This window comes from Bubalus bubalis, chromosome X (genome assembly GCF_019923935.1).
Source record: "Bubalus bubalis isolate 160015118507 breed Murrah chromosome X, NDDB_SH_1, whole genome shotgun sequence".
NCBI lineage: Eukaryota > Metazoa > Chordata > Mammalia > Artiodactyla > Bovidae > Bubalus > Bubalus bubalis.
Window position 1 is genome coordinate 25,866,746 of NC_059181.1, and position 16,008 is coordinate 25,882,753.

A 16,008-nucleotide genomic window follows, 5' to 3' on the forward strand; every position below is an offset into this window, starting at 1 on the left:
TATGTATAAGGGGATGGAAATTTGTTACCTAAAATTTTTAAAAACCGTAAGTAGATAGAACTGAAGAGTGGAAGAAACAATGTATCATAATCCTAGTGAGGGCTGTAGTATAATTCACATGCAAAATGAACTGCTAGTGACAACATTCTGGTAAGTCCAGGAACTCTTTAAGGATGATGCAGTGGCTAGAGAGGGGTATAAAGGGAAAATGACAAAGGGACTTCCCTGGTGGTTCAGTAGTTAAGACGCAGCACTGCCACTGCATGGGGTATGGGTTCAATCCCTGGTCAGGGAACTAAGATCCCGCATGCCGTGTGGTCTTTCTGGCAAAGAATAGAAGGGGAAAAAAAAAGGAGGCTGATGGAGGAAAGATAACCTCTCACTTATATTTGGAAAGCCTCGAAATTTCTTACTATTTGCAAATGAGAAAATATATCAATATCAGAAATAAACTGGGCAAACATCATGTCTGCTCTATATGCCTGATGATTTTATTTGTCTGAGTTGCAGCAAAAAAAAGTACTCCATTCCTTGTTGCTATTCACCAAGGGTACATTTTCTTAATCTGCTGTAGACGGAATCAAATTTGTTGCTCCCTCACAAACCTAAATCTTGTCTTTCTGATGTGGTCCCAAGTGTGTGATATTTCTGGTTCTCAAACATATTCATGCCTTGTGCACTTTCCACAAAACCATGGGATCAAACCCTTAATCTCCCCAAACAAAAATGCCCTTTAATACTTTTTTCAGTCTGCCACTTTTCATATATCAGGAAAAACAAACATGCAAGCAAAACAAAAGGTGATAAATGGCCACATGTTGCCAGTGTTTTATGAGATCTGCCTGCATTAAACATTTGACATTTCATCTCACCTCTACTATTTATTAGACCCACGAATCAATATTTATGTTATGTTAGATGATGTTTAACAAATCCTTCACGGAATCACTTTTTGCAGAAATGTTTCTTGAAATGGTGGGATACTGGCCTGCATATAATGATTTGCTCTCTGGTTTTTAGATGTTCATAAAACAAGTTTAACAGTCAAGATTCCAACATGTCCTTAATCACAGTTCTCTTTCTCATATGGATTAAATGGAGGCATTTAATAAAATTTATCTTGTCCTTTCACATTGATGAATTTTAATTATATGCATTTAATTATATTTACATACATTTAATTATAACAACTATGGTGTAGTACTTTTTGTTTCCTATAATGAATTTTCTACTGTCGTTACTGCTCCTATGTCGACACAGTCTTTTTATTGAAAATATCTCAACTTTTACATCCAACAATATTTTTTCAAAGTATATCACTGCCTAATTATATTTAACACAATAGTCCTGGTGGTCTTTTCTGCTGCTATATGTAAATAATGCTACTTGGAAAGCCAATGTAAATGTATATATCTATGTATTAAATTGTTTTTAATCTATAAATTTAGATATATAAACACAGATATAACATAAATATCATTAATGAAATCACCTCATAGATAGGGAATTATCTATGTCTCAAACAAATAGGGATCTTATTTTCTCAGGTAACTTAAAGCAGGGAGAGCTGGAATTCGAGGACGATGTAGTTCTTTAAGAAAGATATCAAGTCTACAACAGTTTTCTAGCTTCCTTCCTTATTATGCTTATAATATGACCTTTTAAGTCATGGTTGTAATACAGCAACTCCACTGTATCAAGTATCAGGCCTTTGCTCAAGGCAGGAAGATGAAAAAGGGCAGAGGAAAAACAAATTGAAGGGATGTTGAATCTGCCCCCTTTCATTAGGAAAATTAGAGATTTCTTCAAAGCCCAACACACTTGATTTCTCTTTATCTCTCACTGACCAGAACCTTATCTGCAAAGGAGCTATGAAGAGGAGAGTATTTTTAACCAGAGGCAATAATACCTCACGCATTTCGACCTCAAAGAGCATTAGCATTAATAAAAGAGAAGTGAATGTGGGGTAGGCAATTTAAAAGGTCTGCAAGATGGATACAGAGCTCAGATGCCCAGGGATATATCTAGGCTTCTCCTGACATACCTCTATTTTGAGTAAATATATTTCGATTTCTGTCCATTTTTTCATTTCAACAGTAAGCCATATGATTTGCAATTTACTCTGCTGGCACTACATACATTGTGTAAGACTTTTTTTTTCCCTGCCACGAAGGATCTTATGCACTAGTAATAAAGATGGCTAATAATGATTTCATATTATACAAAATTTAATGTATTTGCATACACCTGTGTGTCTGTGTATATATGTAAAAACACAGAGACAGAAATAGAGAAACTGAGAGAGAGAGATCAATGGGTCTTAGATTCCTTAGAAGGAATAGGTGGGTTCCACTTCACTCTCTGTCCCAGCTTATACATTTTACTAAGGTTTCAAGCTGTGGTCTTTGATACGGACTCCCTCATATGTATAAAGGAGAAGTCTGGAGGAATCTCAGAGTTTTGGAAATTCTCTTCAAATTTTTCCTTTTTTGTTTTATTTTTCTTTCTTTTTTTATTTATTTGGAGGCTAATTACTTTACAATATTGTACTGGTTTGCCATACATTGACATGAATCCTCCATGGGTGTACATGTGTTCCCCATCCTGAACCCCCCTCCCACCTCCCTCCCTATCCCATCCCTCTGGGTCATCCCAGTGCACCAGCCCCAAGCACCCTGTCTCATGCATTGAACCTGGACTGGCAATCTGTTTCACATATGATAATATACATGTTTCAATGTCATTCTCCCAAATCATCCCACCCTCGCCCTCTCCCACAGAGTCCAAAAGACTGTTCCATACATCTGTGCCTCTTTTGCTGTCTTGCATACAGGGTTATCATTACCATCTTTCTAAATACCATATATATGCATTAGTATACTGTAGTGGTATTTTTCTTTCTGGCTTACTTCACTCTGTATAATAGGCTCCAGTTTCATCCACCTCATTAGAACTGATTCAAATGTATTCTTTTTAATGGCCAAGTAATATTCCATTGTGTATACATACCACAGCTTTCTTATCCATTCATCTGCTGATGGACATCTAGGTTGCTTCCATGTTCTGGCTTTTATAAACAGGGCTGAAATGAACATTGGGGTACATGTGTCTCTTTCATTTCTGGTTTCCTTGGTATTTATGCCCAGCAGTGGGATTGCTGGGTTGTATGGCAGTTCTATTTCCAGTTTTTTAAGGAATCTCCACACTGTTCTCCATAGGGGCTGTACTAGTTTGCATTCCCACCAACAGTGTAAGAGGGTTCCTTTTTCTCCACACCCTCTCCAGCATTTATTGCTTGAAGACTTTTGGATAGCAGCCATTCTGACTGGTGTGAAATGGTACCTCTTTGTGGTTTTGATTCGCATTTCTCTGATAATGAGTGATGTTGAGCATCTTTTCATGTGTTTGTTAGCCATCTGTATGTCTTCTTTGGAGAAATGTCTGTTTAGTTCTTTGGCCCATTTTTTGATTGGGTCGTTTATTTTTCTAGAATTGAGCTGCAGGAGTTGCTTGTGTATTTTTGAGATTAATTCTTTGTCAGTTGCTTTATTGCCTATTATTTTCTCCCATTCTGAAGGCTGTCTTTTCACCTTGCTTATAGTTTCCTCTGTTGTGCAGAAGCTTTTAAGTTTAATTAGGTCCCATTTGTTTATTTTTAGTTTTATTTCCAATACTCTGGGAGGTGAGTCATAGAGGATCCTGCTGTGATTTATGTCGGAGGGTGTTTTGCCTATGTTTTCCTCTAGGAGTTTTATAGTTTCTGGCCTTACGTTTAGATCTTTAATCTATTTTGAGTTTATTTCTGTGTATGGTGTTAGAAAGTGTTCTAGCTTTCATTTTTTTACAAGTCGTTGACCAGTTTTCCCAGCACCACTTGTTAATTTCTCCATTGTATATTTTTGCCTCCTTTGTCAAAGATAAGGTGTCCATCGGTGTGTAGATTTATATCTGGGCTTTCTATTTTGTTCCACTGATCTATATTTCTGTCTTTGTGCCAGTATCATACTGTCTTGATGACTGTGGCTTTGTAGTAGAGCCTGAAGTCAGGCAGGTTGATTCCTCCAGTTTCAAGATTGCTTTGGCTATTCAAGGTTTTTTGTATTTCCATAAAAATTGTGAAATTATTTGTTCTAGTTCTGTGAAAAATACCGTTGGTAGCTTGATAGGGATTGCATTGAATCTATAGATTGCTTTGGGTAGCATACTCATTTTCAATATATTGATTCTTCTGATCCATGAACATGGTATATTTCTCCATCTATTTATGTCCTCTTTGATTTCTTTCACCAGTGTTTTATAGTTTTCTATATATAGGTCTTTTGTTAAGACCTTGCCTTCCAATGCAGGGTGTGTGGATTCGATCTCTGGTTGGGGAGTAAGGATTCCACATGCCTCATGGCCAAAAAAATAAAATACTAAACAGAAGCAGTATTTTAAAAAAAGTCTATAAGACTTTAAAAATGGTCCACATCAAAAAAAATCTTTTTTCAAAAAAAGTGACTTAGTAAAGTGCTCAATAGGAAAACAATCAATTGATAAGGCCAATTTATTTTGGTCTTATCAGCAACTTTACCTCAAATTCCATGGCTTTATCTCACTCACTTTGCCCTCTCGGATAGAGTGGGCCCTGACGATCATACTATCTTAAAATGCCATCCTTCATTAACTTCCATAACCATTATATGTCCCAGAATTTCTAAGTACCTCTTCATCTGTATATTTTTTATCAATGTCTCTCTCCTTAGATTCAGGTAAATGATGATACAAGACTGTTCTCAGTCTCTTTTTAAGTTTTGTCAGTAGATTCTTCACTGGAAATTTCATTCACTTCATGGCAGTTCAGAAATGAAGTGCCTGCCGGGCCCCTGCTTTCAGTTGGGCCTGTGCACACTTTTGCAGTCCCAGGCACTTACGTGCAACCAGCATTCTATGAAAACTCTAGAGTTAACAGGGGTCCTGGGGCATTTAAAATCCCAAATCTCATGGTCTCTGAAGCAATCCCTGTGTAAAGGGCATTGAATTAAGCAGCTGAAAACTCCCATTTGTTTAAAGTGCTCTCTAGGGAGTCAGTTACATTATGGCTTGGAAATGTGATCTGGCAGGTAGTTGCCGAGCAACAAGGTCTGGAATCAGCTATGGATGAGACAAACTTCCATTAAACTTTGCTAACAACTCCTAGGAGTATAGAGCATATATATTGTGAGATTGGATTCTAGTTAAAAATGTTAATAACTGTTTAGATTGGGTTATCTGTACTAATGCTATTTTATATTGAAAAATAGTATTTGTTAAGATATTTATTTATTCATTCAGCAATTGTCCTGACCCCAGATATTTGGATATTGTGAATTGCAATTCAGGGTGGGAAAATATAGGCTGATAAGGACCAATTTAAATTGGATCATTTGAACACTATACTATTACAGCCCAATTAAAGCTCTAAAATAGATTGATTTCTCACAAAAGTCTTTCCTACTTACAGGCTCAGAAAATAGAGTTTCTTGTTTACTTATTTACCTCACAATGTCTTTTGGATTAATAATTAAGGGTGAAAATGGTTTTAGGTTGTGTGTGGTCAATTTTATACACAATAGTATGTCAGAATTTTATTGAGTTTTCCCACAATTCCACTACTCATGCTTTATTTTTTTCTGCTGAAATTAGTGCATACATCTCCATTTCAGTGTGGAAAATATTTTTAATGGTCATTGAATTTTATTTCCCAAAAGTCCACAGGCTCTTTCATTTCTTCAACAATCCTTGGATAGGGTCAAAATACCCTGGTTAGCCATTTGTTGTCATTGTGAATGTCGCTCAGTCATGTCCAACTCTTGGCAACCCCATGGACTGTAGCCTACCAGGCTCCTCTGTCCATGGGATTCTCCAGGCAAGAATACTGGAGTGGGTTGCCATGCCCTCCTCCAGGGGATCTTCCTGACCCAGGGATCGAACCCAGGTCTCCTGCATTGCAGGCAGATTCTTTACTGTTTGAGCCACCAGGGAAGCCATATGCTCATAAATTTGTTAAAGCTCAAGTTCACCAAAGATTTACATCATCAATTGCCAATTAAAGAAAAAAGTACCTCAGAAAGAAGGAAGCAAAACAAGTGAACATTCTTGATTGCCCACAACAGAAACCTACCTTGGCTATCTTAAGCATAAGAAGAATTTATTGGAAGAAAATCAGACAGTTCACAGGCCTCCCTGAAAATTTTCAGGAGCAGTTGGGAACAGGAGCTGAGGGACACAAGATATGGCCAATGCCATGTCCCAGAAATCCCACTGATGCTCACCACCAATGTTGCTGCACCATCCTCTCTGCACATGTCCACTGAGATGCTGAACTTTCCAGCCTCCAAAACCTCACACCTCATTGCTCCAATGCATTCTTAAATTCACTGCAACTTCCACACACCTAATTTCTCATTTACAATGTGCCTTGTGCACCAATCTCAAGACACAAATCAGAGTCAGGGAGCATAAAGGACAGCAACTAAGTGATGCCACTAAATACTAGTGACTAGAAATAACAAAAAAAGATATAATATAATATTCCTGTTGGAGTCCATTTATGTTGGAGGGGTAAATAGATTCTGGGAAATCCAAATGTTAAATGTTTTAAAATTTTTTCTGTCCATAAAACATGATGCATTTTCTCACAAAATTGATTTAATATACCTAAACAATTATTCTATTTGTAACTAATGGGTTAATGAAGTAACTCTGATGCTGTTTTCAAAGCTACTTTGACTTCCACCTTGTTTATGAGGAAATATTTAATCTTTGTTGATGTTAACAGAAGTGAAATTTAGCCTTTAGTATGTAATCAAAACTAATTCCTGAAATCACTCTTCTTTTTGCAATCATGGAAACCATGATAGCTCTTTCAAATAACAGGTTTGATGTTCAACTGCGATGCCATTAGTTACTGCATAACACATAATCAGGTAACTACTATGGATGTTTATTATGTTGTCATAAATTCTATTTTTTCTCTCTGTGCCTGGATACCATTCTTTCAATGTATTTTATCTCACATCTCTTTCTAACTCTTATATGTAGGAAATTTTATGCTTTAGAAGAGTGAAAGTGATTTTGTGGTCATTACAGCACTGTGTGGCTCTTTCAATGGGTAGACATTTAAAAGTTTGTTCTATTAACTGTAGGGGAATTTTTGAACCAATCGTAATTTCAATTTGAAATACAATTTATAATATCTAACAACTGATACTCTGCATTGCTTGTGATATAAGGAATGCATTCATAGTTATATTATTGACTATTTTATGAATACCAAATGTGTATACCAATAATAAAATGGGGAAGATAAAATATATATTATAGGTTAAACTCAAAGTGGATATGTATCTGTATTTTAAGCATAAATAATATTTTACAATTTTAGGGAAATTTGGGGAGAGGGATTTTTTTTCCTATATAATGTTAAATAAATATGTTTATATGTATATGTTCATGGGTGTGTATAAAATATATAGTTTGTATACAAGAGGGCTTCCCTGATAGCTCAGTTGGTAAAGAATCTGCCTGCAATGCAGGAGACCCAGGTTCGATTCCTGGGTCAGGAAGATCCCCTGGAGAAGGGAACAGCTACCCACTCCAGTATTCTAGCCTGGAGTATTATACAGTCCATGGGGTCACAAAGAGTCAGACATGACTGAACAACTTTCATATGCAAGAAATTGTTTTAAGGATTAGATTTTACATATGTATGTAAATAGAGACAAATTTTCTTTACCGTCATAATTTTTATCCTTATTTCTGTTTCTTGCTTGCTAAAATTACTAAACACTTACTATTGTATATAATCATGAAGTAAGTTTGTATTTTTCATCCTGAAATAAATGAAATTGTCATTTGTTTTCAAAATAATTTTAACATTTGTCCAAATAGTTTACATAAAGGACAGTGGAATTATCAAAGTATAGCTTGTAATTTATAGCTAAAATTAGCTCCACATATGTACAAAGAAATAAATTGTAAAACATTATTAACATGACATAAATTGCAAAGAATAATTAACATGAAAAAAATTGCTAATAGAATATGGTCTATCAACCATGGCCAGGAATTACAAAAACCTCTCACTTTTTCCAGTTTGATGAAAAAGTGAAGAAAACATCAGGAGAATATTCTCATAGGAAATACTAGGTTGGCCAAAAACTTTGAATTTTTCCATAAGGTTAGACTCAACTGAACTTTTTGGCCAACCCAATAAATACATACACGTTACCTGATATAACTTTACTTATCATGGTACATATCTGAACTTCCCAGGTTAATAAAGCAAGTCTATAACTAACATTGAAAGCATTTATTTAGTATCAAAAAGCACTGTATGAAAAACTATCCATTGTTTGAGAATACAAACAATCAGTTTGATCAAATGGTCTCTACTCATAATCTGTCTTTTAGGGAAGGCATAAAAATACACAAAAAAACAACAACCACAACTATAGCAAAGACGTCTGCTCCTTGATTTGGCCAGTTGGTAAAAATCATCCCTTGATGATTTAATTATGGCAATTTAAGGCTAAAGATTCACAAAGTGAAAAGGAAAATGATACTATAATTGAGGAGTAATTGATAAGCTATTCAACATAAATTAAATTCCTAAGAACCTATTCCTTAACTTCAATGTTCAGTTCAGTTCAGTCACTCAGTCATGTCCTACTCTTTGCGACCCCATGGACTATAGCACGTCAGGCCTCCCTGTCCATCACCAACTCCTGGAGCTTGCTAAAACTCATGTCCATTGAGTCCATGATGCCATCCAACCACCTCATCCTCTGTCATCCCCTTCTCCTCCTGCCTTCAATCTTTCCTAGCATCAGAACTTTTCAAATGAGTCAGTTCTCCACATCAGGTGGCCAAAGTATTGGAGTTTCAGCTTCAACATCATCCTTTCAATGAATATTCAGGACTGATTTCCTTCAATGAATATTCAGGACTGATTTCCTTTAGGATGGACTGGTTGGATCTCCTTGCAGTCCAAAGGACTCTCAAGAGTCTTCTGTAACACCACACTTCAAAAGCATCAATTCTTTGGCACTCAGCTTTCTTTATAGTCCAACTCTCACATCCATACATGACTACTGGAAAAACCATAGCCTTGACTAGATGGACCTTGGTTGGCAAAGTAATATCTCTGCTTTTTAATAGGCTGTCTAGGTTGGTCATAACTTTCCTTCCAAGGAGTAAGCATCTTTTAATTTCATGGCTGCAGTCACCATCTGCAGTGATTTTGGAGCCCCCCCAAAAAAGTCTGCCACTCTTTCCACTGTTCCCACATCTATTTTCCATGAAGTGATGGGACTGGATGCCATGATCTTAGTTTTCTGAATGATGAGCTTTCACTCTCCTCTTTGACTCTCATCAAGAGGCTCATTGGTACTTCTTCGCTTTCTGCCATAAGGGTGGTGTCATCTGCATATCTGAGGTTATTGATATTTCTCCCGGCAATCTTGATTCCAGCTTGTGTTTCATCCAGCCCAGCGTTTCTCCTGAGGTACTCTGCATATAAGCTAAGTAAGCAGGGTGACAATATACAGCTTTGACATACTCCTTTCCTGATTTGGAACCAGTCTGCTGTTCCATGTAACTTTGCATAAAATGCCATAGTTCTATGTTCCGTTAACAGTGAGACATAGAAACAAAAACATCAGTTAAAGTGTATTCCACCTCAGAATTAGAAAAAAAATGCCTTTTTAATTTTGTATTCATAGGATTCTGTGTGTCTTTAACTTAAATATTTTCTTTGTGTGCACAAGTTCTCATTAAGGCTTCCCAGGTCACGCTAGTGGTAAAGAGCCCACCTGCCAATGCAGGAGACATAAGAGACATGGATTTGATCCCTGTGTTGGGAAGATCCCCTGGAGGAGGAAGTGGCAACCCACTCCAGTATTTTTGCCTAGAGAATCCCATGGACAGAGGAGCCTGGCAAGCTGTATAGTCCCTAGGGTCACAAAGAGATGGACATGACTGAAGTGACTTAACATAAGATTGTTCTTGTGACACTGGTATACCACCCAATATGGAAGATTAACTTTAGGCCAAATGCTTGGAGTAGATAACAATCAGAATAATTTAATATCTAAAAGTTTTCATCAATTCTTCAGTATAGAATAGTTCTTGACTTCACTGTGTTTTAATGATTTGGATTCAGCTACTACATGAAGCAGGATCAAATGGATAATTGCATCAACTGGTTGAGTACATCAACAGCTTAAAAACTGATTGCATTATTTCTGGTATTGTGATAAAAGGTCATTTTAATTTAAAATTTTTTCAGGTTCAGATAGTTTTTTTTTTTTAATCTAACTTTTCATTACTGGGCCAAAAACTGAAGTGCTCTGTATTTTTTACTCTATATATCATTGCAACCCCAGTGCCTAGTACAGTGTCTGGCAAATTATCTACAAAAAATGTATGTTCATTGAAGTGAGTTGGGTAAATGATAAAATTACAAAGTGATGGTAGCTCAGAAAGTAAAGAATCTACCTGCAAAGTGGGAGACCCAGGTTCGACCCCTGGGTCGAGATGATCTCCTGGAGGAGGGCATGGCAACCCAATTCAGTATTCTTGCTTGGAGAATCCCAGGGACAGAGGAGCCCCAAGCCAGGCTCAGCCACTGCAAAGTTAAACATGCTCTGAAGACTGGGTCTGACAAATTCAAGGACAACAAACAAGGCATCATTTTCACCATTGCTGACACTTCTCGCAAAAACAGCACAGACTAGCCTGGCTACTTCTGCAGGGCTTGGTAATGATTCAAGACCGGTTGAAGAAGAAGGACCATCATCTTGTAATCTGTCTCTAAGGTCTCCAGGAGAAGGTTTGAAACCTACACTCTGGGAATAAGCAAGCAATTCAGGGCCAGGATAGCTCTCATCTTAAATTATTTTCTATGTTACTCAGCAATAGAAAGTGAGGGGGAAAAAAGGTTGATTCTAACTTGGACCCAAACTGTATCAGAACCCACCACCACTGGCCACGGGTAAATTCTGGATAGAACAATATATTCCAAATCTCTATCTTACAACTGAATAAACTGAAGTTTATATGAGTTGTTGTACTTGCCAAGGTCACATAGCCAGTAGGTTAGCAGAACTTGGATTTGAACTCAGATCTGCCTATTGTTTACCCTCTGGCTATGGTAATATTTAATACCTTTGTAGTAAATATGCTATAGTTACAATTGTATAGAGATGAGGGATGAAATTACTGAAATTAGTATGCTATAACAAAATCAGTGTGGTTGATGTGCTTTAAAATTTTACAAATTGTCCATAAAGTTTAAATATTCATCCATAGTATGTAACACATCTTTCCATCAATTTATCTAGCTATGGATCTATATTCATATATGCATTTGCCTAGTTTTTATTACTTATCCTCACTCCTCTTCCCACACCCTGTCTCCAGATGGTATTTAAAAGACAGTCTGTGACAATAAAACATAATTTTAAAAGGAAGCAGATCTAGATCTGAATCCTGACTCTACCATCTATTAGTGTATCTTTGTCTTGAATCAGGAATAAAGGTTGTTAAATGAGATGACACTTCAAATATTTAGCATAGTATGTATGTAATAATGAAGTTTTTTTAATGAAGTCAAATTCAGTCATGTGTCATTATAACAACACAGAAACTAAGCCAAATGATATGATAAACTACTTTGATGTCATGCGAAATGGTGGGTTGGATGAAGCACAAGCTAGAATCAAGATTGCCGGGAGAAATATCAATAACTTCAGATATGCAGATGACATCATCCTTGTGGCAGAAAGCAAAGAGGAACTAAACAGCCTTTTGAAGAAAGTGAAAGAGGAGAGTGAAAAAGTTGGCTTAAAATTCAGCATCCAGAAAACTAAGATCCAGTCCCCACACTTCATGGCAAATAGATGGGGAAACAATGACTCTATTTTGGGGGCTCCAAAATCACTGCAGATGGTGACTGCAGCCATGAAATTAAAAGATGCTTGCTCCTTGGAAGAAAAAGCTATGATCAACCTTGACAGCATATTAAAAAGCAGAGACATTACTTTGCCAACAAAGGTCTGTCTAGTCAAAGCTATGGATTTTCCAGTAGTCATGTATGGATGTGAGAGTTGGACTATAAAGAAAGCTGAGCGCTGAAGAATTGATGCTATTGAACTGTGGTGTTGGAGAAGACTCTTGAGAGTCCCTTGGACTGCAAGGAGATCCAACTAAAGAGTCCATCCTAAAGGAAATCAGTCCTGAATAGTCTTTGGAATGGCTGATGCTGAAGCTGAAGCTCCAATACTTTGGCCACCTAATATGAAGAGCCAACTCATTGGAAAAGACCCTGATGCTGGGAAAGACTGAAGGCAGGAGGAGAAGGGGACAACAGGGGATGAGATGGTTGGATGGCATCACCGACTCAATGAATATGAGTTTGAGCAAGCTCCTGGAGTTGGTGATGGACAGGGAAGCCTGGCATGCTGCAGTCCATGGGGTCACAGAATCAGACAGAACTGAGAGACTGAATGGACTTACTTTGGTGTCAAATGAAGTGAAGTGAAGTCATTCAGTCGTGTCTGACTCTTTGCAACCCCATGGACTGTAGCCTACCAGGCTCCTCTGTCCATGGGATTTTCTAGGCAATAGTACTGGAGTGGATTGCCATTTCCTTCTTTGATTTTAATCCATTTTTTAGTAAGAAAAAAAATCTAACTTTTAGCTTCTAATTATTTTTATTGGATTTACTGTGGCTGCATCTATAGGGACCAATGCCTATAGAAAGGTGGCATAGTGACAGGAAATTCCATTAAAAGAACAAGATTTAGTAGCTCTTGCTTTCTTAAAATGATTTACCAGTCATAGTAATGCAGATTATTTCTCTTTGAATTAGTTATTTTCTCCTTAAACCTTTATTTACAGAACCTGAAGAAATGATGGGCTAACTAATATCATGCATTTGACATTTCAGTATTGGGCCAATATGGATCTCAGTGAGACTGCTCATTGTCTTTTTGGGGGGATGACATTAAAGCAGAATATTGTTTTGTACTTTGTTCATATGCAAGAACTGAAACTATTTTGAAGTTCAATCAAATTTCAGAATATATCATTTAACAGCTTATTTGCTTATATAATTGTAATGAATTACTAGTTAAAATATTCTGATGAGTCATTTTTAAAAATCATAGTTTGACTTTGAGTCTAAGAATTTAGTTGCTTGCTGCTCCAGTTTCTATTTCAACTTACTTTACATACCCCATTTGGACTGTACTTTAAAAATCCTTATGTCACATAAATGCCTTTTATTTCTTTTCCTGTCTGACTGTTTTGGAAGACAATATGGTCTTCTAATACTATGTTAAGTAGAAACGGTGCGAGTGGACATTCTTGTCTTGTTCCTGATTTTAGAGGAAAAGCTTTCAGCTTTGCACCACTGAGTATGATGTTAGTTGCTTGTTCATTATAAATGGTCATTATTATGTTGAGGTATGTTCCCTCTACACTAACTCAGTTGAGAGTTTTTGTCATGAATGGGTGATGAACTTTATCAAACACTTTCTCTGCATCTGTTGAGATGATTATGTGCTTTCATTTTGTTAATGTGGTCTGTCACATTGATTTTCAGATATTGAAACAAGCTTGCATCCCTAGAATAAATTCTACTTAATCACGGTGTATGATCTTTTAATTGCTCATTATAATTTGATAATATTTTGTTGCAAATTTTTGCATGTATATGCATCAGAGATATTGACCTGCAATTTTCTTTCTTTCTTTTTGTAGTGTCCTTGTCTGGTTTTGGTATCAGGACAATGGCGGCCTTGGAGAATGAATTTGGGAGGCTTCTCTCTTCAGTTGTTTGGAAAAGTTTGAGAAGGATAGCTATCAACTTTTTATATGTTTGGAAAAGTTTCCCTGAGAAGCCACCTGGTCCTCGACTTTGGTTTGTTAGGAGTGTTGTGATTACTGATTTAATTTCAGTACTAGTAATCACTGTGTTCAGATTGTCTGTTCCTTCTTGATCCAATCTTGGAGGAGTGTATGTTTCTAGGAGTTTATACATTTCTTCTAGGTTGTCCAATTTGTTGGCACATGACTGCAATATTCTGATTATTTGTATTTCTGTGATATTGGTTATAATATCTCCTTTTTCATTTCCTATTTTGTCTATTTGGGTCCTCTTTTTTCTTAATGAGTCTGGCTAAAGGCTTGTCAATTTTATCTTAAAAAAATAACAGCTCTTGGTTTCATTGATCTTTTCTTTCTTTTTTGTCTCTATTTTATTTGTTTTCTCTGATCTTTACTATTTCCTTCCTTCTGCTGTCTTTGGGCTTTATTTGTTCTTCTTTTTCTAACTCTTTAAGATGGCAGGGTAGGTTGTTTGTGATTATTCTTGTTTCTTGAAGTAGGCTTGTATCTATAAACTTCACTCACCAAACTGCTTTTGCTGAGTCCCATAGTTTGAAAAATTGTGTTTTTATTTTCATTCGTCTCAAGGTATTCTCTGATTTCCTCCTTGATTTCTCTACTCATTCATTGTTTTTTATTAGTGTATTCTTCAGTCTCCATGTATTTGTGTTTTTTTCCTCTTCCTTCCCGTGATTTCCAGTTTCATGCCATTGTGGTCAGAAATGGTGCCTGATTAAATTTTAAATTTGTTGAGATTTATTTTTGTGACCTAGAATGTGATATATCCTGAAGGAAGTTCCTTGTGCACTTGAAAAGAATGTGCATTAAGCTGGTTTTGGATGGAATGTCCCAAAGATAGATATCTGTTAAGTGCAACAGGTCTGATGGGTCATTTAAAACCACTGTTTCCTTACTAACTCTCTATCTGGATGACCTGTCCACTGATATAAGTGGGTGGTTAAAGTCCCCTACTTTTATTTATTGTTGTCAACTTCTCCATTTATGTCCATAATATTTGCTTCATATAAGTGTTCCTATATTAGGTATGTTTATGCTAATGAATGTTACATCATCTTTTCGTATTGATCCTTTTATCATTATATAAAGCCTTTCTTTGTATTTTATTACAGACTTTGTTTTAAAGTCTACTTGGTCTAATATGGGGTTTCCCTAGTGGCTCAGACAGTAAAGAACTGCCTGAAATGCAGGAGATCCAGGTTCAATTCCTGGGTCGGGAAGATCCCCTGGAAAAGGGAAAGACAACCCACTCCAGTATTCTTGCCTGGAAAATTCCATGGACAGAGGAGCCTGGCAGGCTACAGTCCATGGGACTGCAAAGAGTTTTACACGACTCAGAGACTTCACTTTGTCTAATATGTGTCTTGCTCTTTCAGCTTTCTGTTTACTCTTATATGGAATATCTTTTTTCATCCCCTCACTTTAATTTTGTGCATATCTTTAGCTCTGAAGTGATTCTCTGCTATGAAGCATACAGATGGGTCTTATTTTTTATCCAATCATCCACCCCAGGCCATTGAAATTCTTAACTGAGAACTACTTAGGATTTTAATATGCATGGGCATTGCCCAATTCTAGTTAGTATGCTATGCCGAACTTAGTTTCTTGATATCCTTTAAAATTATACAAATTTTAAATAAAATGTAATTATTCATACTCAGAAAATGTGTTCATCTATATTTAGTATATATTCACCTATCATTATTTATCCATACCCCTAATCCCTGGGCTTGGTGGGATTTAAAACTACAGACATTAGTTACCCTGAACTTGAATATTCAAAGTTAAGTTTACTAGAAACTTCCTTTTTTTCCCTCTTTGTTTTCTCAGTCTGTTCTACTCAGGTTCTCATTTCCATTTATGTTACTCCTCTTGACTGTCAACTACTTCTCTACTATTTGTATAGAAATTTATCAAGTACTGTCAGCTTTTTAATCTCTTTCCACAATTTCTTATCACTATCTTCTATTTGTTCCATGGTATTTAGGGCCTATTAGCACTTTCATATTCCCTTTCTTGTATTCTATATCCTAATTTTCTCTATTGCTATTAAGCTCAGCTTTCTTAACACGTAATATT

General features: G+C 36.4%; 1 long non-coding RNA gene and 1 other non-coding gene across 3 annotated transcripts in view; one reads left to right on the top strand and one right to left on the bottom strand.

Moving 5' to 3' along the window:
• The window catches only part of LOC123331776, a 496,106-nt gene that overhangs the window by 427,404 nt on the left and 52,694 nt on the right, over positions 1-16,008 (bottom strand). The window lies entirely within an intron of this gene.
• TRNAC-GCA lies at positions 7,515-7,587 on the top strand. The gene has a single exon. It is a non-coding gene; the product is annotated as a tRNA-Cys (tRNA).